Source organism: Antechinus flavipes, chromosome 3 (genome assembly GCF_016432865.1).
Source record: "Antechinus flavipes isolate AdamAnt ecotype Samford, QLD, Australia chromosome 3, AdamAnt_v2, whole genome shotgun sequence".
Classification (NCBI taxonomy): Eukaryota; Metazoa; Chordata; class Mammalia; order Dasyuromorphia; family Dasyuridae; genus Antechinus; species Antechinus flavipes.
In genome coordinates, this window is record NC_067400.1 from 406019686 (window position 1) to 406045139 (window position 25454).

The window sequence follows — 25454 nt, forward strand, 5'->3', positions numbered from 1 at the left end:
TACTATTGGTTATTGGATCTAGATATAAAAAGTAATATCACAAATGAATTAAGCAGGCAAAGGAGATATTTTTCATAAATACAGATGAGGAAGAGTTATTTACCAAATAAACAAGAAAGAAAATATTTCAGAAAAAATAATAGTTTTGATTATATGAAATTATAAAGTTGTACAAAGAAAATCTGTACAGCTAAATTAGGAGAAACAATCACCTGGAGAAAAAAATCATCAAAGCAAATTCCATTAATATTCAAGATGCACAGGGAATTGATTGAAATATATAAGAACAAAAACCATTCCATGGTAGATAAATAGACAAAGGATTTGAATGGACTTCACAAATGACCTGGGGGAAAAAAACCAAAACAAAACAAATTATCAACAATCACATGGAAAAAGATTCCAAATTGCTAATAACCAGAGAAATGCAAATTAAAACAACTTTGAAGTTCTACCTTATACACATTGGATTGTCAAAAAAATGATAATTTTTGAAAGATCTGCAGAAGAAAACACACATGAATGTTATTGTGATGGAAATGTGAATTGATGCAACTATTCTGGAAAGCAATTTGGAACTATGCCTAAAGAGTGACCAAATTGTTCATATCCTTTGATATATAATACCACAATTAGGCTAGTACCCCAAAGAAAAAAAGAATCAATAGCCTATATATACAAAATTATTTAGAATAGAACTTATTATATCAAGGGAAAAAAGTGTTAACTGTATGAGTCAGAAAAACCTTGAAAGTCTTACATAAACTAAAGCAGAATGAAAGAATATTTAGAATCAGGAAAATAACTTAAATAGTAACTAGAATATTGTAAAGAAATACAATTTGGGGAGTATTAAGAACTCTGATCAATGCCACAATAAAACTATGTCTCTAGAACAATTGTGAATTATAATTCTTATCTCTTAACAGAGAAGTGATGTATTAGAAGGCAGAACGAGGTATTTTCTGACATGGCCAAGGTATCTGGTTTGCTTGATTATGTTTATTTATAAGAAAGGAGGAATTTAATTTGATTAGTTTTGTTTGGGGGAGGAAGTTTTTTCTTATAGGAGGTAGGGTAGTAATAGTTACACACATACTATATACATATCTATGCATGTATATATTTTTACATATACATAAATCTGTAAATATGAATTAAGAAACTGAAACAGAAAGAGGTTTAGAAAGAGATACAGAAAAGAAGGACAGTGTCAGAATTACAGTATTAAATTAATTATAAACTTAAAAAACTAATTTTTATATGATTAAGAGTCATTGTTTAAAATGAAGTTCTCTTTTCTCTTTTCAATATGTAGAAAAAATAGTATTTGTTACTGGCTTTGGATGTTCATAAAAATAAATCAATAAAAAGTTTGACCACTAAAAAAAAAAGGTTTCACATGATTTGTCATATTTTCACTAGTTCTAGGTGATTAACTTGAGATGTTAATGTTGTCCAGTTGGGTTATGCTGGAATCCTGACATTGCAGTTTTAACCCTATTGGAGAGCATTTGCTTGACTTTAGTGGACTCAAAATGGACCAGAAAAACCAAAGCTCAACAAAATTAGATGGTTTTAGTTTATTTTGAAGTCATGGAACTTTCTGCCTTTATTTTATGTATATACATTTATAATAAAGGCATGAAGTTCTATGACTTCAGGTGCTTATTTTATATATCTATATATCTATCTATTTCTGTCTATATATTAAGTACTTGAGGCTAAATTGAACTCAGGAAGATAAATCTTCTTGACTCCAGGCCTTGTACTCTATTCACTGTGTCATCTAAGTTCATCTTTGTGACAACTACTTATTCATTCCAGATCAGTGATTACAAAAAACTAATTTATGAAAAAATTTACATTGTCAGTATACTACCAATTGGTAGTAAAAATCAAGGAGTTTCCATTATTTTGATTTTCTGTATATCTTCTCGTGTCATAGCAGACTTGTTTAAAATGTAGGTCAGTAAATGTTTTATTTTTATTTTAAAAGCTGACATAGCTATAGAAACAATGCTATCTGGCTTGATTATGAAGTTGATAAGAACTAAAGGAAAATTAATATATATATTAGCCTCTTAGGTTTGTTGTATAATCATTATATTTTCTCTTGTTTATCTCTTTGCAAAACTTCAACTCCAGAGCTACATTTGTATAATTATCTAGGCATAACATAGGAGTCCATATGTATGTGTGTGCATGCATGTGTATGTATAGATATATGTATGTATGTTTGTGTTTCTATAAATACATAATTTTAACAAAGCAGAAAATACAACTTAAACTTTTTTTTTTTTTAGAGAGAATAAAATCTTAAGGAATGGTATACAGATATTGGTGAAATGATGGCATTTTTAATTGGCACACATATCACTGTAACTAATTGATCAAAGTTGATCCAAATAAAAGTACTGATCACCAATTTATGCAGTCCAAACACCAAAAAAATTATGCATCAAGGCTCTATTTCACTTAGCTAACTAGTCTGATTTCAGTTTGCTCTTATTGATGATGGCTAAATTTCTTATTTTATTTCTATCTGAAAAAGAACTGCATAGGAATAACAATATTTTTAAAAATCTAAACCAATTTGATAAAAAATTAGAAAGTTCATTTGTAATCGAAGTTTTCATTTAAAATTTTAAATCCAATTATACTTAATTTTTTATTTTTTATTTAGGCCAATAACATACATATTGTATACCCTGAGAAATTCTCTTAGAATTGAAAAAGTAACTAAATAGGAAACAATTTAGAACAATAGGGGAAAAAAAAACTAGTTTCTGTGATGTGAATACCATTTTATCCTTATCCTCAGAAGAAGCTCTTAATGTCCCTAAGTATGATAAAATTCTATGCCTGAGTTTTCTTCCAACTTAAAACTGACAGGAAGAGACAATATAGTATGCATAGATCGTCTGTGTTTAAAACATGATAAAACATGATACCATTGTTCCTAAAAGAAGGTAGGTGAAGATATAGAACAATAACCCTCACTGATAGAAAGTGATAACTTGGGCCTTGAGAAGAACTCTCCTAGGAGAGAAGAATTTAGAATGGCTTAGACCAGGTGCATACCAAAGTAAGGACAAAGCAGAAGATGGGAAGTGAATCTGTAGCAGTGATTCTAAAATCAAGGAGTTAAAATGTAGGAAAGATTGTCTTTTTACCTCTGAAAGGGTATGCTAGCTACAAACTCTTTTTGTCTCTCTGTATTTGTATTGCCATGACTGAATGCTATTCTACTCCCTATGATACTTTGGACTCAAGGGTACACTTTAATGGAATAACCTTTCCATTGGTATTCCATTGATAATATGCCTCTTCCAATTTCGGGGCAAACTTGTTATGTATGGGCTTTTAATTTCACTCGTTAGGCAAAAAAAACTTAACAAATATTAGGTTTTGGAATAGCCTTGTTGCATCCATGAATTTAAGATTCTAGATACAAGGATGAAAAGGACTTCAGAGATCATCTAATCTATTCCCTTCATTTTGCTAGAAATGATTGGAAGGAATGGGGAGGGACCTTCCTCAAGGTTCCACAGATGGTAAGATTGCTGGTAGTATTTGAAAACATGGTTTTTGACCCCAGAGTCAATATTCTTCCTTTATACTTCACCAAGATTATAATTTCTTTTTGATTCTTTGTATTTGGTAGGAATGGGTTAAGAATTCCAATTCTATAGTTTTGGGTTGGAGTGAGTCTGTTTTAACAAGAACCAGTAAAACGTGAGGGTAAATGATGCATAGGCTAATCTTAGCAGGTAGGCCATGGAATTAACCATTAGAAATGGGTAAAGGTGTTATTTTCCTGCCTGCCACTTTCTAGGAAAGTCTATCAGACTTCAGGTTATAGGTGATAGCAATACTTGATTATCCACATTTAAGGACTTTTTGGGATTGTGAGAATAGTTAACCTGGAAAGTGTCTACTTTAACTAGGTCATCATTGACCATTGGGATTGTGGTACACAAAGTGAGAGAATGCAAGAAACAAAGAGAATTAAAAGTTGTGGTTTCTGGAAAAGAATATGTGTTTTGTATGTCAAGTGAATTATCTGATAATTATTAGTGTAATGTTTGGTGGAAAGTATTGTGATTAGTCGTCTTAGTGTTAGGAAGTATTGTACCCAAGATATAGTCAAGGGACCAGTTCATATATTTTGTTTGCCTATCAGAATGAGAATAATATACCATGTAAAGATGAAATATCACCTAGGATCATCAGTATTATAACTCTAAAATGACAGATAGACAGGACACCTCATTTGGATACGATGGAAGAGGAGAGACCATAAACAAGGACACTTTTTTAGAGAAAGAAGTGTAGCCTCAGTAGTAAGGTGTTTACCACTATCAGCATAATAAATTAACCTACAAATGAGAGCAGGTCTACAATGAAATCTGCCACTAAAGGTATCTGAAGAGGAAAGGAAGTCCTTTAGAATTGTAATAATATAGTCCTCCCTAGATAAGACATACCAACAAGCTCGGTAGTCATTAGAAGTATTGGTTTTTTAAAAAAATATTATTTTTTAATTCATTTCCAGATTGTCATTGAAGATGTATGGCACTGCTCATTAAGCTTCACTGAGGGTAATGTATATGTATGAGCCCAGGGTGTAGGTATCTTTTGAAAACATTCTCCTTTGGGAGAAGATATGGTATTGACTTGGAGAGTATACAAATATGCAGATGTGGATATCATGCCTGCTGCTCTCAGATTATATTTAATTGGTCCAGTCTAGATGACAAAGTTTCTAGGTAGCAGAATGTTGTATTGGAATAAATAATCCACACAGTGGCTAAATTTTGATTTTTGTGACAGTATGGTAAATTTTGCCTCATGGGTACCAATTAAACTTTGTGGGATGGAACTTCCAAGTTGACTATGGTAATAGAAAGCTATATGTATTCAAAAGGAGCTGAATAGATGAAAGGAATGGTGGGTAGTATTATAAATTAAGAGGATATAATTCTATAAAGAAATCCAGGAACAGACATGACATAGAACACTTGGGTAAACATCAGTAGAGGGGAAAGGAGAAAAATATGAGAAAACCATGAAGGAAGATTGCATTTGAGACTGTGTAATAGAGAAAAACAAGTAAGTCAAACATACTTTCATATGCACCTTAGATTGAAGGAGAAAGGACTTCAAGGGGCTCACACAAAATAGGTAGAATCTCATGGCTTCAGATTTTATAGGGAAAGTTGGCTGGAATTATAACCCCAAAAGTTATTAAACTGCATATTCCCTTTGATCCAGCAGATTAGGGGAAAAGAAAAAAAAAACCCTGTATGTTCTAAAGTATTTATAGCAGCTCTTGTTATGCTTATATGGATGCCCATCATTTGATGTATGGCTGAACAAGCTGTAGTATATATATATATATATATATATACACACACACACACACACACACACACATATGATTGTGAAGGAATACTACTGTGCTATAAGAAATTATGAGCTCATTTATTTTAGAAATATGGGAAAAGATCTGAACAAAATAAGAAGAATGAAATGAGTAGAATTAAATAGCAGCAATATTGTTTTTAAAAATGACTTTGAGTGACAAAATCATTTTGACTGTTATAAATACCCAAATTGAATACAAAAGACCTATGAAGGAAGACACTAATTATATCCAGACAAAGAATTGATAAATAGAAGTATGTGTGGAATGATTTTACATATACACATGCACACACATATACAGATTTGTGTCTAATGGTAGCCATGTCAAGGTGGGGAGAGAAAAAAAAAGGAAAAAAAAGAAATTTACATAATTTTGTTATGTTTTTAAAAGAATGGCAAGTTGTACACAATAGATTTGCAGTTTCATGTGTAATCATCTGTTTTTAAATGTTATAGAATTACTTGTATTTTTTATAAATAGATATCTATCAGAACCTCACCTGTGAGAACTTCAGGGGCCACAGGATAGGAGTTATCCACCTGAAAGAGTTGTCTTATAGGGCAGAGTCATTCTTCTCGATTTCATTGTGGGGAGAGAGGAAAGGAAACAGAATCTGAAAAGGCAATAACTTTATTTGAAGAAGTTGAAAAGTTCTTTCTTTTCACACAGAAGAGAAGAAAAAAGAGCTTTGGGACATTTGGAGCTAAGAAACACATCTAAGGTTCTACCTGAAATAAGAAAACAGAAGACTTTGCAGAAGAGACAGATGTGTATTCTTCCAGGATAAAATGACTTCCAAATGTTCCCAGTGAGATATCATTCTGCAGATATTAAAAAAAAAATTAGAGGTGTTGGTGGGTAGAAAATCTTTGCTGAGCACTATGAAAGTGGTGCATTTCTTGACCTGATAACAATAGAGAGGCTTGTTGTTTTCCAAGGGCATGTAGCCAAAATGTGATAGGAAACCTCTCAAGACTTATCAAAACAAATTACTACTACCCACTTCTGGTGATTCACATGAGCCCATATGATGCTGCCAGAAGGGATTCACAAAGCATTGCCAAATATTCTGAAGTCTTGGGCAACAAATTGAAGGCCATAGAGACACAGGTGGTGTTTTCATCACCGTTGCCCATTGAAGACAAGGGATGAAAAAGAGGAAAACATATTTGGAAAGTGAACAGTTGGTTAAGAAGATAGTGTCTGAAAATGGTATTTGGATTTTTGGATCATGTCTTAAAGTATAGGAAAGATAGTCTCTCTCTCAGTGATGGGAAGTGCCTAACAAAGGTGAATAAGATTAAGAGTTGGAAAGGCTCTGTGGTATAATCTAGTATAATACTGGACTTGGATTTAAATCATGCCTCTGACAATTATTAACTGTGTGATCCTGGGCAAGTCAATTAACCTTCTGAATTTCAGCAATGGCACAGTGGATAATGTTGAGCCTGGAGTTAGAAAAATCTGAGTTCAAATCTGGGCTCAGACACTTACTATGTGACCCGGGGAATGCCATTTAACTTGTTTGCCTCTGTTTCTTTATTGGTAAAATAAAGATAATATTAAATAGCACCTGCCATGCAAGACAGTTGTTGGGAAGATCAAATAAAATATTTGTTATATAATGTTTCAAAAATGCTCAGCTAAATTCTTATTCCCTTCACTCATTCCTTCTCTACTTTCTTGCACTCTCCCTGAAGAGGTGAATCTATGTTTCTATAAATATATTTGTCCGGTGTGTTAAAAACCTACCAAACCTTAGCTTTGGATTTACTCTCACCATTTCTTGCTGCTACTTTTACACACATGAGGCTAAATGAAAGTAGAAAAAATTGCACAACTGCTCTGACTGTATCCACTACAAAGTTGTTTTTCAACCTCAACCAGATTCTTGCTTTTGTTAGGCAAAACTGATATATCATTCTTATCAACTCACTTTCCCTGTCTCCACAGTTTCCCTTCCAAACTTTTTTATCTCTTCTCAAACTTCCCATATCTTCTCCCCTTCCCACTTTTCATGATTGTTCCTTCCTTCATCAGTGTGCTCATGGTGATATGGGGATGTAATGGTTCTACAGTTGGCACATGCTCAGTGCTGTAATCATGTTAAGGTATTTAGAAGCTGAGAGGTCGTGATTAAATGGACTCCATCTTTTACCATCCTTGTGAGTCTCCTGCCTTCATCACTCCTCCCTTAAGGACTCAGGCTGGTCCCGAGATGCTCCAGAGAGCTAGTCTGGATGGTATATTTTGGCACCCCAGCATGGAGGCTCTAGAAAGCACACTACAATATACTGTGCATGTGGGATCACATAAACAACTTGCTATTGTGTGCAGATGTCTCTTTCCCACTTGATATAACTGCTTTAATTACAACATAGACTGTTCTGCCCTGACTTCTCAGGAAGGCTGAGATGCCCCTAGTGGGGATAGGGAGCCAAACCAGACATGTCAGCAGAGTTCTATTGAACTAAAGGGTCTTATACCTCACCAGAGTTTCTTTCTAGCTGTGACCTTCTACATGTCCTGTTTTCTTTTGTTTTAATTGAAGCAGATATATACATCAATGATTAAATACATCAACATGGGAGGAATCACACAGGCAAGTAGTAATATCACAAATAATGTTAATAAACAAGATACCATAAACAACTTCCATGTGTCACAACCACACATACACTGCCTTCAGCAGCTAAGAGATAGTCCAAAGCCAATCTATTTTTTATCACTTCATGTGTCAGGGAATCTACCTGGGCCATCTTTTTTGCTTCTGGTACTGGAAAAGTAAATCCTGAAAATGTGTCCATGATAGCATGGATAGAAGACAGATTGGTCACATCCATCTGCCAAATTTCATTGGGCCTCAAACTATGAGGGTTTTTCCCTAGAAGGAGTGTGGGAGCATGGAAAGGGACATAAGCTATACAGTCTTTTACTATGCTCCTAGTTTCCTCTTTTGTTATCTCAAACTGCAGATGTATAGCTCATGAAGCCTGATGATCTTTAGAATGAGATTCTTTGGTGGCCTGAAATAAGGGACTGTTGGCTAACATGGTAAGATGGCAATCTGCTTTCAAGTTTCCATAAAAACTAGGTTCTGGAAGACCACTATGAGAGGGAATATGCAAGAAGTAATACTTACCTGACTGGTTTCTCACTTGCTCCTGAAGTTTCTTAAAAAGTTGAAGTATATTAGAGGCTACAAATTTTATTTGAGCTGTGGCAATTCATTGTATCACACCTACTGAATAAGCTGAATCAGATATTATATTTACATCTCTTGGGTAATAGCATAATTGCATACAAATCATTCTGCTGAGTGGACTGAAAGGAAGTTCTGACTACTCTTTTTATAGCTAAGTCAGGAGAATATATAGCACAAATGTTATGTTTGGATGCATCTGTAAAGATGTTTGGTCCTTTAAGAGGGGATCTTAGAGACCTTTTTCTTCAAAAACGTATGGCCAATTATGTAATACCTGGGCTTTCTTTAAGAGAGATTCATGTGTAAAATTTGAAACTATGGCCAACAAAATTTGCTACTCTGGGATGGTTTCACAGCATGCATTAATTTGTTCATTAGTGTAAAAGATGAATATCTTGTTAGGTTCTATCCCAGATAATTGTGTTACTCAACGGCCTTTAACAAAATTCTAGCCACAAGCATTTGTTGGGGTAAGGAATAAGGCTTTAGTCTGGTTGTGCTTGGAGGTTTACCCACTCAATCACACTGTTGCCTTGATGAAGGACTGCTATAGGTATGTCCTTTGTAACAAAAACTGATATTTCCAAGAGTTTTTGAGTAATTCTTTCAACCACTTTGGATAAAATCAGTTGAATCTCTCTAAGAGTCTCTTGGGCTTCTTTTGTAAACTGGTGGGGTGAGTCTAAAGCAGTGTCTCCCCTTAAGATGTCATACAATGGGTATAATTGATAAGTAGTTAAGCCTAACACTGGACGCATCTATTGGATATCTCCTATCAATTTCTGAAAGTCATTTAAGGTGTTCAACTTCTCTATTCTTAAAAAAAATTTTTTTTTTGTACAGTAAGTACTTTGGAGTATATTTCATATCCTAAATATTGAAAAGGAGCATGCTTTTGAATTTTTTTTCAAAAATCGGTAATTCTTTAGTGTTTCTATGGTCTTTTGTAGGCATGCTTCTAACATTTGCTCCTCAGGGGCACACACCAATATATTATCCATGTAGTGTAATAACATAACTTTTCAAAATGCTTTTCTTATTGAAGTAAGAGCAGCAGCCACATATATTTGACACATAGTAGGGCTATTTTTTAATTCCCTGTTGCAAAACTCTCCATTCAAATCTTTTATAAGGCTCAGCTAAATCAACGCTGGCCACTGAAAAGGCAAATCTTTTCATATCCTCCTTTTCCAGAGGGATAGAGTAGAAACAATCCTTACTGTCTATAACCCAAAGAGGCTATTCCCTAGGCAACTGAGTAGGAGATAGAAGTCCAAGCTGAAGGGTTCCCATTGTTTCCATCTGTTCATTTACTTTCCTCAGATCAGCATCATCCTCCATTTTCCAGATTTCTTTTTTATAGCAAATACAGGAGAATTCCAAGGACTTAGAGAAGGTTGTAAGTGTCACTGGTCAAATTGCTCCTGAAGTATGTCTAATAAAGCCTGGATTTTTTCACTGGTTAAGGCCCACTGCTCCATGCACACTGGTGTATTGACTTTCCATTGGATGGGGATAGGTGTAAGGGCTGGCAGGCCTTCAACAGCAGCCCTGCCTAAAAAGCCAAAGTACTCAATAGTAATCCTAACTGCAGTAAAAAGTCTCTTCCCCACAGATTGATGATGATTTTTTTTTATACTAAAGGAGTAAACACTCCCAAATTTCTAGTTAATCCAAATGTATCCTGTCCCTCCTCCCTTGCTTTAACTAATGCCTCTTGTAATGGGGACATAAGGGGGCAAAACTGCTGTGTGGGTGGTGCCGATGATCTCACTACCCCTTCCACTCCTCCTGCTCCTCCTTCTCCTCCTTCTCCTTCTTCTCCCACCCAGAATGTGGCAGTTGAGAGAGGAGGATCAGGAAGCAGAGGATGTCTCAAGGGCACTTGCTCAGGCATAGGGGGAAGTGAGTACCCTCTAGGGTTGTGGAATCATTCCCTGATTTATTCTCCTCATACTTCCTTTTTTGACACCCCATACTAAAAGCTTTCTTTTTCTTATATGTAGGATTTTAAAGCCAATTTTTTAGTGAATTGTTCTCTCACTACCTTTCACATCTTTGGCTCCAACCTCTCCTCCCCAAGAGCCAGGGAGAAACGCACTCCACAACATCCAAGAACTCAGTTATCTGTTTCTAATCACCAACAAACCTTGCTCCTTTATCAACCTAACCAAACACTCTTTATACTTCCCTGGAGAGGGAGGCTCTTTTGTTAACACTTGGCCCTTTTCATTTGAAAAACAAAACTGGGTAGATTAGCCCTTACCAAATCTTCCTGCTTGCCTGTTTGTTTGTTTGTTTGTTTGTTTTAATACTTACCTTGTTCTGGGTCATGGGGATTCCTGCTTGAACTCGCACTAATCTTGTCAGCTGAGCTGCTGTGTGCCCTGCTTTCCAGGGTGCCAAGTTGAATGCCAAATGTCCAAATCTGCTCACTGAGGGATTTTGGTACCAGCCTGAATTCTGATATGAGTGAGAGTGAAGGGGAAGAACGCTTGAAGATGATCAACACAGGAGTTCGTTTATTCAAATTTTTCTCATACTTATACACCCTAATATACTTACATAACTATAGCAGCCTGAAAATGCATTAACTCTAGGATGCTGCACATGCGGGACCACACAATTTGCTGTTGGGTGCATATGTCTCCTTGCCACCTGGTATCACTGTGCTTTAATTGCAACACAGGTTGTCTGGCCTCCCTGACCTCTTAGGAAGACTGAGATGCCTCTGGGGAGATGGGGAGCCAAATCAGACACTGTCAGCAGGGTTCCACTGGACTAAAGGGTCTTATACCTCATCCAGGGTTCTCCACTATCTGTGATCCTCTATACTTAGATTCCAAGGTTCTCTGAATCCAACAGTACCTACACCTGATAGCATGTATCATGGGAAAAGCTTAGGTTTTGTAGGCATTAGATTTCTCTCTTAGAGAAGTGAAATGTTGGGGAACTTAATTCACGCCCTGAGCTGCCTCATTTGTCTCACTCATTGAAAACACTAGGCTAAATGATCTCTAAACTCTTTGACAATTCTGACAATCTTGAGATTTCTTTTCTTTGACATTTGGATTTGATATTCACATGGTCTCTGACTTGATTGGCAGGAACATCTGATTTACTCTCTATAATGAAACCACAACTTTTTAAAGCATTGTATATCAAGAACTATGGCAAGTTCTAGAGTTATGAAATCAAGAAAATCTCTGCTCTCATATATCTCTCACACTCTAATTGGGGAAGACAACATATAGGGGAATCTTCAGATACAGAGTGGATGATAAAATTTGGAAATCCTAATAGTGCCACATTAGTCAGATATTAAGACCAGGAAATCCTTGGGATGTTTTACTAGGTCAAATGTCAATGCCTAGAGCATATGGTAAGACTCATTACCTTAAGAATTCAGTGGCAGAGCAGACGTATTCCTTGCCTTAGTAGAAGGATTATAGTTGATGACTTCATGCTTATTTGAGCAGGGTGAATAATCATTTAGAATTCACTAGTCTTATTCCAGTTGTATTAGCAACCAGGGATGAGCTCAAATGCAACTCAAATAAATTTCCACTGTCTATGAAGCCACAATCATACTGCAAGACACAAATTATGTAACAACACTAGAAGTGAGGAATTGGTTATGCCCCAATGAGCATTTGCTGACTTGAAGGAGATGAGTAAGCAGTTCCAGAAGCGGATGGAGTTAGTTCTGCATCCTGGCAGCACAATAAGTTCTCCAGATTCTTTCACTGGGAGAATAAAGCATCTCTCAGGATTCTTGGCCCAATATAATCTGTTCATGGATTCCCCAAAGCTTGAGCAAAGACAATCTTTGTTTTATCTTAAAAATGGATAAAGAAACAGTTCTCTTTTGGATGATCAAGCAATGAACATTTATTAAAAATCTAATATATGACAGTAGTTATATTAGTTATGAGGGAAGGACAAAGACAAAACTGTCTTCAAGGAATTTATATTTATCAGGGGAAGCAACATGTTCACATATAAGTAAACGCAAAATATATATGAAGTGAATAATTTCTGGGGGAAGCACTAGCAGTTAGAGATATCATAAAACCCCTCAAGTGGTGGCACTTGAACTGAATTTTGAAGGTATCTACAAAGATCAAGAGGCAGACCTGAGGAAGGTGTGGGATATAAGAGAAAGAACTGAATATAAGTAAAATATTTTAGGCATGGGATGTAAGAGATGGAGTACTATGAACAAGGAACAGCAAGTTTATAAGCAGAAAAATAAACAGATTGGAACAAAGATGCAGTGAAAGGCAGTAATGTATAATAAGCCTGGAAATGTAAACAAATCGGATTTTGAAGAGTTCTAAATGAGAAATAGAAGAGTTTGCATTTTATCATAAAGGCAATTGAGGGCTACTGGAGCATCATATGTAAAGGATAGTTAGCAATAAAGCATTGTAGAGGATATTGTAGAGGATATTCTCTAATAAATTTTGTCCGTTATAGTTCATTATAAAATTTATAAAATTCCAAATATCTGAATTCAGAAAGTGGGAAAAGCCTTATAGAATATATCAAAGAGGCAGCTGTCTTAAAATGGTAGGAGCATAAGAGTTGATGTCTGATAACCTGAGCTTAAGTGCCAATTCAGTTGCTATAGCAATGACTTTGAACAAATCACTTAATTTCTATGAGCCTCAGTCCTTATATGTAAAATCAGGAGATAAAACTAGATTATAGTGATGATCCTTTTTTACCTCTAAATCCTATATTTCTATGATTTATAAACAGTTACTTCTGGTTTCTGAATCAGAAGATGGCATGGAATTCTCCTGCTCTAGTTTAATTTCTGGATGGTATAGTCCCAAGCTCACCTGGGACTGATCAGCTGGGACTGATTTAATAATGTTCCCACTTTGGCCCTGGCTTCAGTGAGTCACGCCAAAGTTCTGGCAATACCTTCAGAATAATTTTGTTGTATCCATCAGCAGTTCAATGTACATTCGGGAATGAGGATCGAGGCAGTTTAATGAATATGCCAGTCTTGCTCATTCCTACCAACTAGATCCTAAGCATCACTCAGTTATAGAACTACACCTCCTATGAACCAATTCTCAAGGTATCTAGTCCTCAAAGTTCCTCTATCATTAGATCCTGGACCAACATTCTAGCTTACCATGATCTTTTGTATTTAGCATGTGAGTTACCCATCCTAGTTTTGTGTCATTTAAAAAATTGATGAGTGAGACTCTCATCTATACCTCTATATCTTTAGTCAATTTACTGATAAAAATCTTAATTAGTATAGGTTTAAAAAAAAAAAAAGCTTTGTAGCAATGGTTCCAAGGCTAATGAGTAACTATGGAGTTTGTAAGGGTGAACATTCTTGGAATGGAGACAACAAGCACTGGTTTGTTTTAGTCTTTTGCGTGGCAGCAGATATTATACACAATCTTCATAATGAAATATTATCTTTGATTCATGACCAATTCTTCTGAACTTAGCTCCTCATCAATAGGGTTTCTCTACCTGTACTGCTTTATTTAGTGGCCCTTTTAATTTTCAGGTGCAGTAAAAGCAGTCATAAAATAGAAGAAATCAGAGTTTTTCAGTAATCAGAGAACTACTGAAGGGTACTTAAAATCTTCCTTTCTTCACTTAAAAATTGGTGATTGACACTGAGTAAGGCAGTGTGGTGTCGCAAAAAGCCCTGAGATTAGTCTCAGAGGACTTTGTTTTGAATCCTAGTTGTGCCTCTTATGATATGTGTGAATGTGAACAAGTCATTTAATCTCTCTGGATCTCAGTTTCCTCATCTACAAAAAAGTATCTGGATGATATTTCCTCAAAGTTCCATTCCATATTTAGATATGTACTTTTGTAGCAAGCAAAAAACAGATTATTTGAGAGAAATTCCTGCTCCCATTCTACCCCAGTATTAAGGCTTCCTCTCCACAGCAGTAAATGATATAAATTCAGTCATGTATCTGTTGCTTCTAAAAGAAAATACAGTATTAGGTGAGAAATATTAAAACAAAACCAACTTCTTTTTCTTTCAGCTGCAAATGTCTGGAAAAATTTAGATGAGTTCAGTAAATACATATAAATACAATATTGCATATGAGAAATGTTTTTTTTTTCCTTCAATAAAGTGAATGTTAATCAAGCTGAAAAAGTTTTAAATGAGTTTTCTTAAAGCTTAAAAAATAACCTTTATCTGATGCTTTGAAGTGAGTCAATCAACAATAGCTTGAATAAATTGTAATAAAAAGGTATGACAACCTTTCTTTTACCATGATCCTTAAAAAGCAAATATATAAAAGGAAGCTTTTTCATATGTGAACTTTCAACTTTGGTTCCAGATTACATTCTTAAATATTTTATATTTAAGATTGCATGACCACTTAAGTTTGAATGTTCTCCAGCATATATACTTTGTCCTGTTTTTAATGAGACATTGCTGGATCAGGTTGATGGGGATTCCAGAGAAGGGCATAATCAAATAGCCTGGGGTTGAATGAAGGATGATGCAATTAGGAAATGGGGAAAAGAATTGCCAAAAAGGCCAAAATTGTTGGCAATTTAGAGGCTAAAAGCTTTGTCACCATCAGTTAAGAAAGGGTCGATTGATAGGGATTATCTGAAGCAAAGAGAGAGAAACTTTCAAATCCATCTAGTCTAAATATTTCATTTTACATATGAAGAATATTACTTCCTAGAAATCTCACAGTTTATATCAGACCAAGGAATATTACTCTGACTTTCCTCATTCCCACTTCTGTATTATTTTTCTATGTTGCATGCTTTCTAACTAAATCAGGATGAATATATTATTCTTTCCCCTTAAAGGCATGGTCAAAGAATCAAGTACATAAGTCAGGAAAATACAAGGGATAATTCCACTGTGGTTCTCAGTGTTGCTCCCTTGGGAAACTGCAGCATTCTTTTTTTTTTTTTTTTCCATAATACTGGGAACCTCAACTCTAATCCCACCCTTGAGATAAATCTTCTTAGGATTTGGGTATATTAAGACAGGTCTCAGTGAAGAAGGCCAAGTCTTCTGGGATATAGGTGGCATTGTTTCATATTAAGATCACAGCTTTAGAATTAGAAGAAACCTTATTATCTATCTGGTCAAATCCTCTTATTTTACAAATGAAGGAGCTAAGACTTAGAGAAGTTAAATGACTTATCCAAAATCACAAAGATAGGAAATGGAAGGAGGATTCTATTCCAAAATAGATTCTCTAAAAAAATTTAGATTCTCTAAACCTAACACTTTGACTTTAACTATTTATAAGAATGTCAAATAAAGACAACAATCAGATTAATAAAATTCTAGAGAAAATATATTTCTTATTGCTTTTCAGTTTGGTTGACTCTGTTCACATGTTCATATGAGCAAAGGATCATATATATTTTGAGGTGGAAGGAACTTTAGGAGTTATCTAGTCTAAACTACTTATTTTCCAATGAGAAATTAAATTATAATTATTTATTTAAGAATTAATACAATATTTTGCATGTTTCCTTAGTAATTTTGCTCATTGATAGTTAATAATACATGATTTTTTAAAAAATCAAATATATCATATGCCAAGCCTCATATCAGAATAAAATGAAAAAACTGTGTCAAATGAACACCATCCTGAAGCAGAGTACTTCTAGTTTTCCACTTCCTTTACATAACCTTTAGAACAGATACTAACATAGAACAAATTTCAGCCTCATTTAAATGTTCTTTCCAACTGTTAGAAAGGCTGGTAGAAAGGAAAATAACTGAAACCTAGGATGAGCCCTTAGGGGGTCATTAAGTCCACATTCAACCCTCTCCAGGCAAATCTACCCTCTTATTAAAGGTTTCTAGAGAAGAAAGAACATCTCCCTCAGGAATCTATTTGAATGCTAATTAAATCTCATTGTTAGGTGGTTCTTCTTAATAATACCAAAATGAATAAAGTACCACAGAAAGAATGAGAAACTAAAGGTCAATGCCAATACCATATGTAAAATTTGGACAAATAAAATATAATTCACAAACAGATATTTTGCTTCAAATAAATGAGAATTGAATATGAGCTAATGAACAGCAGGATGGCCAAATAATTCCTTTATGCAATGTAATATCCTAATAAAGAAATTAATCTACTTACTTAGATGTCTTCTGAGGCGGGCTTGCAAGAGTTCAATTTCCATGCTGACCTCCAAAATATATTAGCAACATTAATGAAAAAAGGCTAAGGGTTCAATTCAGCATATTTTAAGGTTGTATTCACCTCAAAAATCTAAATAAAATAGTTATATCATTCTAATATTCAAAATTAAATAAGAAAAATCCATCATATAAAAACTAAACTTGTTTTTGACTTTGAAGGGAAAGATTGAGTAAAATCTTGAGAACGGGAAATTTCTGAAGTTTAGTAGTATGTTTTATAATCTGGGTAATATGGTTGAATGGAATAAACTGAGTGAAGTCCTCTTATAAGAATGTGGCCTTGGCCTATATCCTAATTGTAGCTTGTTATTTGTGTATAGTCAAAAGCTACAGCTGTTCATTTACATTTTCTTCCTGTTCCTCTTGCCTTATTGTGGCCATGATTAGCATTAAGTTCCTAATATGATAAAAAAAAGTGTGTCATTGGCTAGTATTCCATGTATTCAGGTAGATTTTAGTCTCTATATAGATGTCCATGTTAAGATGTAAGTCTGTTCTCCCATTAATCAATGGGAGAAAAGCCCCATGTTTGGGGGCTTCCATGTTAGGGCATGTAGAATCCTGAGTTTGCAGCTTGTGCTTTGCACTCCTGTACTAACACTGCTATCATTAGGAGCTGCCCTTTCTGTCACGATTGTAATAAATCCATTTTCCTTTTACCTCCTTAACTTATTTCTTATTTATTTTGTGGTTCAATTCTGATAGAGCAAGGTTGAAATCCTCCACTAATATAGTTTTGCTGTCTAATTCTTTTTGTAACTCTCTCTTAACTTTTTCCTTGGGAATTTGGATGTTATACCACTTGGTGCACACTTGGTTAATATTTATATTACTTCATTATCTATAGTACCCTTTAGTAAAATGTAATTTCTTTCCTTATCTCTTTTAATTAGATCTATTTTTGCTTTTGCTTGAGCTGAGATCAAGATTGCCACTCTTGCTTTTTTTCTTTTTCTTTCTTTTTTTTTTTTTAACTTCAGTTGAAGCATAATAGATTCTGCTCTAGCCTTTTACCTTTACTCTTTATGTATCACTGTGCTTCAAATGTGTTTCTTGTGTACAATATATTGTAGGATCTGGCTTCTAATCCAGTTTGCTATCCAGTTCCATTTTATGGAAGAATTCATCCCATTCATATTCACAGTTAAAATTACTATTTCCCACAATCTTGTTTTCTCCAACTTACACTTTTTTTTTTCTTTCCCCTTTCCTTCCTCCCTAGTGTTTTGCTTTTTACCACCACTTCCCTCAAACAGCCCTCTCCTTTTACAATCCTTCCCCCCTTTCTTATTTCTTTACCCTTCTACTTCTGTCTTTCCTTCTTTCCTTTCCCCTTTCCTCACCTACTTCCCTATAGAGTGAGGCAAGTTTCTCTATCAAATTAAATATGTCTGATATTCTCTCTTTAAACCAAATCTGATGAAATGAAGGGTCATACAATGCTCATCTTCCTTCCTTCTTTTCCTCAATTTTAATAGCTTTTTTTTGCCTCTTTATGAGATATAATTTACCCCATTTTACCTCCCCTTTCCTCTTCTGCCAGTATAATCCCTTTTCCACATTTAGTTTCTTTTTTTATATGCTCACAATAAAATTAAATTATATCTACCTCTAATTATGTACTCCTAACCAAGATACAGTAGTCAAGAGTTAAACATATTACTTTCTCATATAAGGATATAAACTTTTTATTTTTTAAAAGAAACATATTTTTCCTTTCCTTTTTATTCTTCTCTTGAGTTCTGTATTTGAAAATGAAATTTTCTGTTCAGCTCTGATCTTTTCATCAAATACTAATGAATTTAAGGATTTCATTTAATGTCCATCTTTTTTTCCTGAAAGATAATGCTTAATTTTTCTGGATATTTGATTCTTGACTTCAATCTAAGCTCTTTTGTCCTTTGGAATGACATACATATTCCAGGTCCTTGGATTTAAAATGGAAGCTACTTGGTCTTGGGTAATCCCGATTGTAGATCCTCAGTATTTGAATTATTTCATTCTGGTTGCTTGCAATATTTTCTTCTTGATCTGAAAATTATGAAATTTAGTTATGCTATTCCTTTTAGTTTTCATTTTAGGGTCTCTCTCAGGAGGTAATAGATGAATTTTTTCAAGGGCTATTTTACCCTCTGATTCTAGAACATCAGGGCAGTTTTCCTTGATTTTTTTGAAAGGTGTTAGCCAGATTCTTTTTTTCTTTGTGGTTTTCAAGTAGTCCAATAATTCTTAGATTGTCTCTCTTGGGATCTATTTTCCAGGTCAGTTGTTTTTCCAGTGAGGTATTTTACATTTTTGTTTTGTTTTGTTTTGTTTGACTGATTCTTGCTGTCTCATTGAATCAATCATTTCCATTTGTTTAATTCTAATTTTTAGTGAATAATTTTCTTCACTTAGCTTTTTTATCTCCTTATGAATTTGGACAATTGAACTTTTAAATGATTTCTTTTGTTCATGGATTTTTTTTTTTCCATTTCACAAATTTTGGTTTTCAAGGAGTTGTTTTCTTTATTTTGTCATTTTGTCAAAGCTATTTTGTAAGGAATTTTCCTCAGATAATTTTTATGTTTCCTTTTCCAAACTCCCCTGCAAAGTTCTTATTTCCTTTCCCCATTGTTCTTCTAACTCTTTTAAGGTCCTTTTTGAATTCTTTCAAGAGAACTTTTTGAAATGGAGACTGACTCATATTACCCTTTGGAGCTTCATCTGGAGAGGTTTTGTTTTTAGTTTCTTCAGGGTTTGAGGTCTGCTCTTACCTATCTCAGTACAAGCTATCTATGGTCAGAGCTCTTTTTGCTTTTTTTTCTCATTTTTAAAGGTTGAGGTTTGCTCTTAGGGCAAAGGGGAGATTGTCCCAAGCTTCCTGTATAGGTGATAGCTGCTTCATGCTGCCCTGGGGCTGGTGCTGCTGACTTCTTTCTTGTGGTGGATGGGTGTAGCCAAGTCCTGTTTGTTATGCTGGGGTTTAAGGGCTTACTATTTGCCTTCTGTAGTTGTGTTGGATGTCTTACAGCTAGTCTGCTGATCCACTAGCTTCTGAACTAGGACAGAATAGTCAATGCTGCTGCATTTTGGCTAAGAGCCTCCTGGTAGATTCCTCACCTTTGCCCTGGGTCCCTGTGCTGTGCCTTTGCTCAGCCGCCTCTCCCGCACCTTCCTCCCCCCATTGAAATAGACCTTTTCTGAAGTTCTTTCAAAGTATCTGCTGCTGAAAATTTGTTACACTACAAATATTTGTGGATTCTGTCACTCAAAAACTCATTCAGATGCTTGATCTGGTGTTGATCTGAAGGAAGCCAGGAAGAGTTCAAAGACCTGTCTATTCTCCACCATCTTGACTCCGCCTACATCCTTTTTGATTTTTACTCTGAGTCTCTGATTTTAATTTGGATAAGGGTCACTGTCCCATATAGCTTTGGGGGCTCATGTGGGACATTTCTTGTTTGTCAGGGGTCTCTTCCATAGGGAATCCTTGGACATGTACCCTCTGTAGAATGCTCTGGTGGTCCTTGGACTGGGCTTAGGAACTCTCACTTTGATTGGGTAAATTCCTGAAGGGAGTGACTCACAGAAAGTAAAGATGAAAGTAACTGGGCTAGCAGGGATAGAGGATTAATTCATTTTAGGAGATAAGCCAGTGGAAAACAGTTTGGAATCAATCAGGTAAATTTTGTGCACAACCCAGGTGGGCAAGAAACTGGTGGTGAGGGACAGAGGAGAGACTCTAAACAGAGTGTGTATGAGTACTTTCCCTTTGACAAGAACTGGTGAGCCACCTGGGTGACTGGGAATAGGAGACTTTAAGCAGCTGAAGTCTATAAGAGTGTATAAATTTCCTTTTGTTAATATTGAGTGAATTATTCATCAAAAGGGACAAAATAATGTGAACTATGGGAAAGGAGCAATCTAAAAGAACTGGCTCTAAAAACCTATCTAGTATCCTGGAAGATATCCCTTTAGGAAGAAGTGGGATGAAGTATCAATTTACAGGAAAGTACAAGAAGAAAATGGTTAAATAATGTTGTTTTGTTTGGGCAGGTGCTCCACTTGTAGGAAAAGTCTTCTGGCCAAAGTACTGATTCCCCTGAGGTCTGGGTTTGCCAACAGTTGAATGTATATGTTGTTGTGATCTTTTTCTTCTCAAAACGCAGCCAGGTGATAAAAGTTCAGATCTTTTATTATCTCCAATATAGCCCGGTTAGCTTAGAGGCCTATCTCTCTGCTTGGTTCCAAGAGCTCTCTCCGAATGTCGCCAAATCCAAAGGTTTTGTCCTTCAGCCTCTGCCTCTGCTTTCTTCAGCCTCCAGCCAGCTCCACTCTTCATGTCATTCCGGTGAAATCTCGACTTGTAGCTTCTTCACTCTGAAGAACTTCTTTGACTGGCCCATTGAAGCTCTATTTATGCTCAAGAGAGGGATTGTGGGTTTTCTCCCATAGTGCTCTCTGGCCCAAAGAGCTTCAAGGGAGGTGTGAACTCATTGAACTCCAATGAGTAAAGGTGTGAACACAAGCCTTGTATTAATTAGTTCTACTTAGTACCTTGTTTCAGATTCTGCCCAAAACATCTTCTTGTAAGATTAGATCAACTCTAATTAGTTAGCAGTTAGTAAGGATTCCAACAATATGTAAGTGCAAACTGACCATGGGACAATTTGTATGCCCCCCAGCTGGCCATCGCTCCTATGGCTGTGGCTCTGAAACTCCCCTCCTCACCTCCATCCCAAGGAATGGGAACTTGATTAATTTAGACCCACTATTTCCTCTCCTCACAGCCCTCTTTAGGGGTAACAAGAAAATATTTAAAAGCTATTTGTGTTTGTGTGTCTGTGAGTGAGAGAGAGCCTGTGTTTTGTCTTCATGTTTCTCTCAGTCAGCTGAATTGCAAAGGAAAAGATCTGGTCATTTGGGATTTAAAAGTACTTGTCTTTAAAATGTGGTCTATCCCTGCCACATGGGTTTAGGGAAAAGTACATATTTTGGATAGGAGATAAGAGCTATCACAAAGATTTTGGGAATTTAGGGTGGTGAAATTTTTGAGGGGGAAGGGGAGTTTCCTTCTAAAAATGTGATCTAAACTTGTGTTTAAATTTAAATGGTATATAATTAGGATTGCTTTCAATTGATGCTTTTGGGAATAAGCTTTTTAGAAATATGTATGCATTGATATTGAAATATTGTTACTAGAAATTTAAATCTGTATTTGATTTGATTTTAAGTAAAAATTGTTAAAAAAAAAAAAAAAAAGGTTTTCTGGTAACTTACCTAAAGAGATCATATATTTGTATCTTGTAATTAGATGAATATATTTAAGATGTCATGTTGCTTTCTAAATTGTACATTGGGCAATCTGTAAAAATTGTATGACCTGGGGCAGCTAAGTGGCACAGTGGTTAGAGTGCCAACCCCGAAGTCAGGAGGACCTGAGTTCATATTTGGTCTAGGCACTTAACACTTCCTAGCTATCTGACCCTGGGCAAGTCACTTCACCCCAATTGCCTCAGGAGAAAAAATTGTATGAGCTGTGTTTTAATATTTTGTTAGTCCTATTGGACATATGGCATATATTTTACGAAATCTGATCCAAAGTTATTTCGATTTATATTCTGAATCTTAAAGTTTGTCTTGCTTTCTCTCTTTAACACCTACTTAGATATAAAAGTAAGCTGTGAACTTTCTAGGATGAATCTCTTATTGTTATCAATTTAAGATTATAGTCAATACTTATTTAGGATATGTGATCCTTGAGAACTAAATTCACCTGAAGTTTTGATTAGTGAGACTTGCTACTTGAGATAAAATCTCTTGGGACTCTAGCTGATATTATTTGAAGTTTTGAATTCAGGTATGATTGTCTGATGGATCATCAAGTCAGTAACCCACATCTGAAAGAAACATGCCACAAGCTACTCAGAGGAATGTGATCCTGAACTGTTACAGATAGAAGTTAGTATCTGGGCAAGAGTTGCAGGACAACTTTGGCCTTTACTTAAGGAGGGAGACTTCTGACTCAGTTTCCCTGTTGTGTTCCTTTGAATAAGAACCCACCTGATTATTCCTGAATCTTGATATAAAGTGAAATTGCTATTGCTCACAATTGCCTACAGTCAAACTGAACTAAAGATGTTTTTCCCTGTCGTGTATGTGTCCTGAGGCTGAGGTCTGAACAGCCATTTTTGATGCCATTATAATCATATCCCTGCTCTTATAGCAAATTTTTGTAATCAGAGTAAGTGGTCAGTAGAAGCCATGAGCATAATTCAAGTATGTAAGATCTTGCAGTTTTCAATCTAAAAATATGTGATCATTATATCCTAAATAAGAAGGGAAGTGAATATTTGGCCTGGTCATCTATCTGTTGCTAGATGCATGTATCAATTAGCATTTCTGTTGTTGCAGACTTTCTTGATAGCTATCTTTATTTCCAGTGACTGGGAGTACAAATGGTTGGGGTGAAAGGTGGCCCCATATGGGAATTGAGAGTAAAGAACCCCAACTTATTTGCTGAATAGGCCCATTAGACTCCAGGTTATGATCAAAATACTTACTAACCAGATGACAAAGGCACTGGATTTTTTAGCAGACCAGGCCACTCAGACTAAAGAAATAGAACTCCAGCACAGATTGGTATCAGACTACTTGTTGGCTGAATAAGATAGAGTTTGTATGAAATTAAATCTATCTATTTGCTGTATGAAAATTGATGATGATGGACAGATAATGAAGGAAATCACCAAAATTTATCAGAAAATTGGTGCATGTCCTATTCCAGACATGGTCCTAGATTTAATACCTCTTAGTGAGTCTTGGTCTGAAGGCAGCTGGTAGACACAGATTCTTTGCTTCCTGCTGATAGCTGTAAGTGAAGTCATACTACTTTCTGTCTGCCTCCCTTGTGTGATAACAGCTCATCACAAGGGTAGCCCAGACATCAATGGCCAGGATGGTAAAGACTCAACTACCTTGAGGGGAGAGGTCAGTTAGATTTGGAGTATTAAAAGGACAAGGATGAACCCTAATAGAGAAAAAGGACAAACCAGGCCCAGAGGAATGGGAGACTGAGGACAAGATAGTTGAAGAAATGTATCAAAAATGGTGTGAAAAGTCTTCAAAGATTAATAAATAAAGAGGAGGGATTGAATGGGCTGAACTGAGTGAAGAGCTATGTGAAGAGTATCCTAACTATAATTTATTTTTTGTGCCATAGACAAAAGCCACAGGTGTTCACTTACATTTCTCTCCTATTCTCCCTGCCCTTTTCACAATAAACATTAAGTTCCTAAATGATAAAGAATATGTCATTGGATAGTATTCTTTGTCTCTGGGTGGATTTCCATGTTCAGCTGTAAGCCTGGACTCCCCCAGCCAATGAGAGAAAAAATCAGAAGGAGGTGGGGGCTTCTGCATTAGGGTCTATACAAGCCTGTGTTTGCCACTTGTGCCTTACACGCCTATACCAACACAACTCTCATTGGGAGTTGCCTTTTCTCTTGAAATTGTAATAAATTTTTTTTTGCATTTTACCTTGAGAGTCTTTTATTTTAATTCAGGTAATGGTTGCTGTCCCATATCTGGGTTCATTCCATAAGTATAGAGAAGCAAGCATTGATTTTGGCTAAATATGAATTGTTCTATTAAATATGAATTGCTTAAGATATCCTTAGTCCTGTGCCCTTAGGGCAAGAAAAGAGCACTCAGAAAAGAATACATAATATAATTCAAAAGCAGATTCAAAAGTAATAGGAAGTCAAAAATTTGCTCAGGCACTTGAGAAACATTTTGCTTTTATATTTGTTTTTTTTCTTTGTAATTTTTTGTGCTCTAGTAGAGTTTACTAGAAACAGTGACTGGGGTCCCTTGATAAAACCTTTACCATTTACACATGTGTGGGATGGTAGTGACTACTAAAACATTCAGAAGTCTGATTATGAGTGCAGGGAAAAATTTGTTTCTTTCTCATGAAAGGGTGTGCAATCTCTGACACAATCTCTGGTGTGAGAGATTCACACCCAGTCAGGAGACATAATCTTTTTACTCCCTAAGCAAACTCCCTTCCCCAACCCTCTAGCTTCTTTCCCCATTGGCTAAGATGTCTGAAAATGCTTAACAGGGCAGAGTGTTTCCCACTCAATCCAGTCCCTGCCCCAATGAAGTTTCCATTCTAGCAGGGGCAAAGAACAAAAGATTCTTTCAAATCTCAAGCCACTAACCCTGATTACAAAGCTCAGTCTCTGCCCCAAGGAGCTTATATTCTTACATTATTTGGGGCAATATATACTCCATCTCCCACTGTCCTCCAATGTCCCTATAGATTTCAATTTTCTAACAAGTTTTATTTCTCCAAATTCATTTTTTATCACTGTGAAAACCAAATAAATGCCCATCCATTTCTCACAAGTACTACGATGTCAGAAATGAGTTTAGTCAATCAAGATACATCTTGCTTTTATATTTTGTTTTTTTTTTTTCTTTGTAATTATTCATGGTCTAATAGAGTTTGCTAGAAACAGTGACTGGTATCTCCTAGTAAAACCTTTATCATTTACACACAACTTTTTCCCACTCCATGCTAATCATCCAGTATGATTAAATCTACCAAAAAACTATATACTTCTATTCCTTTATACTTAATT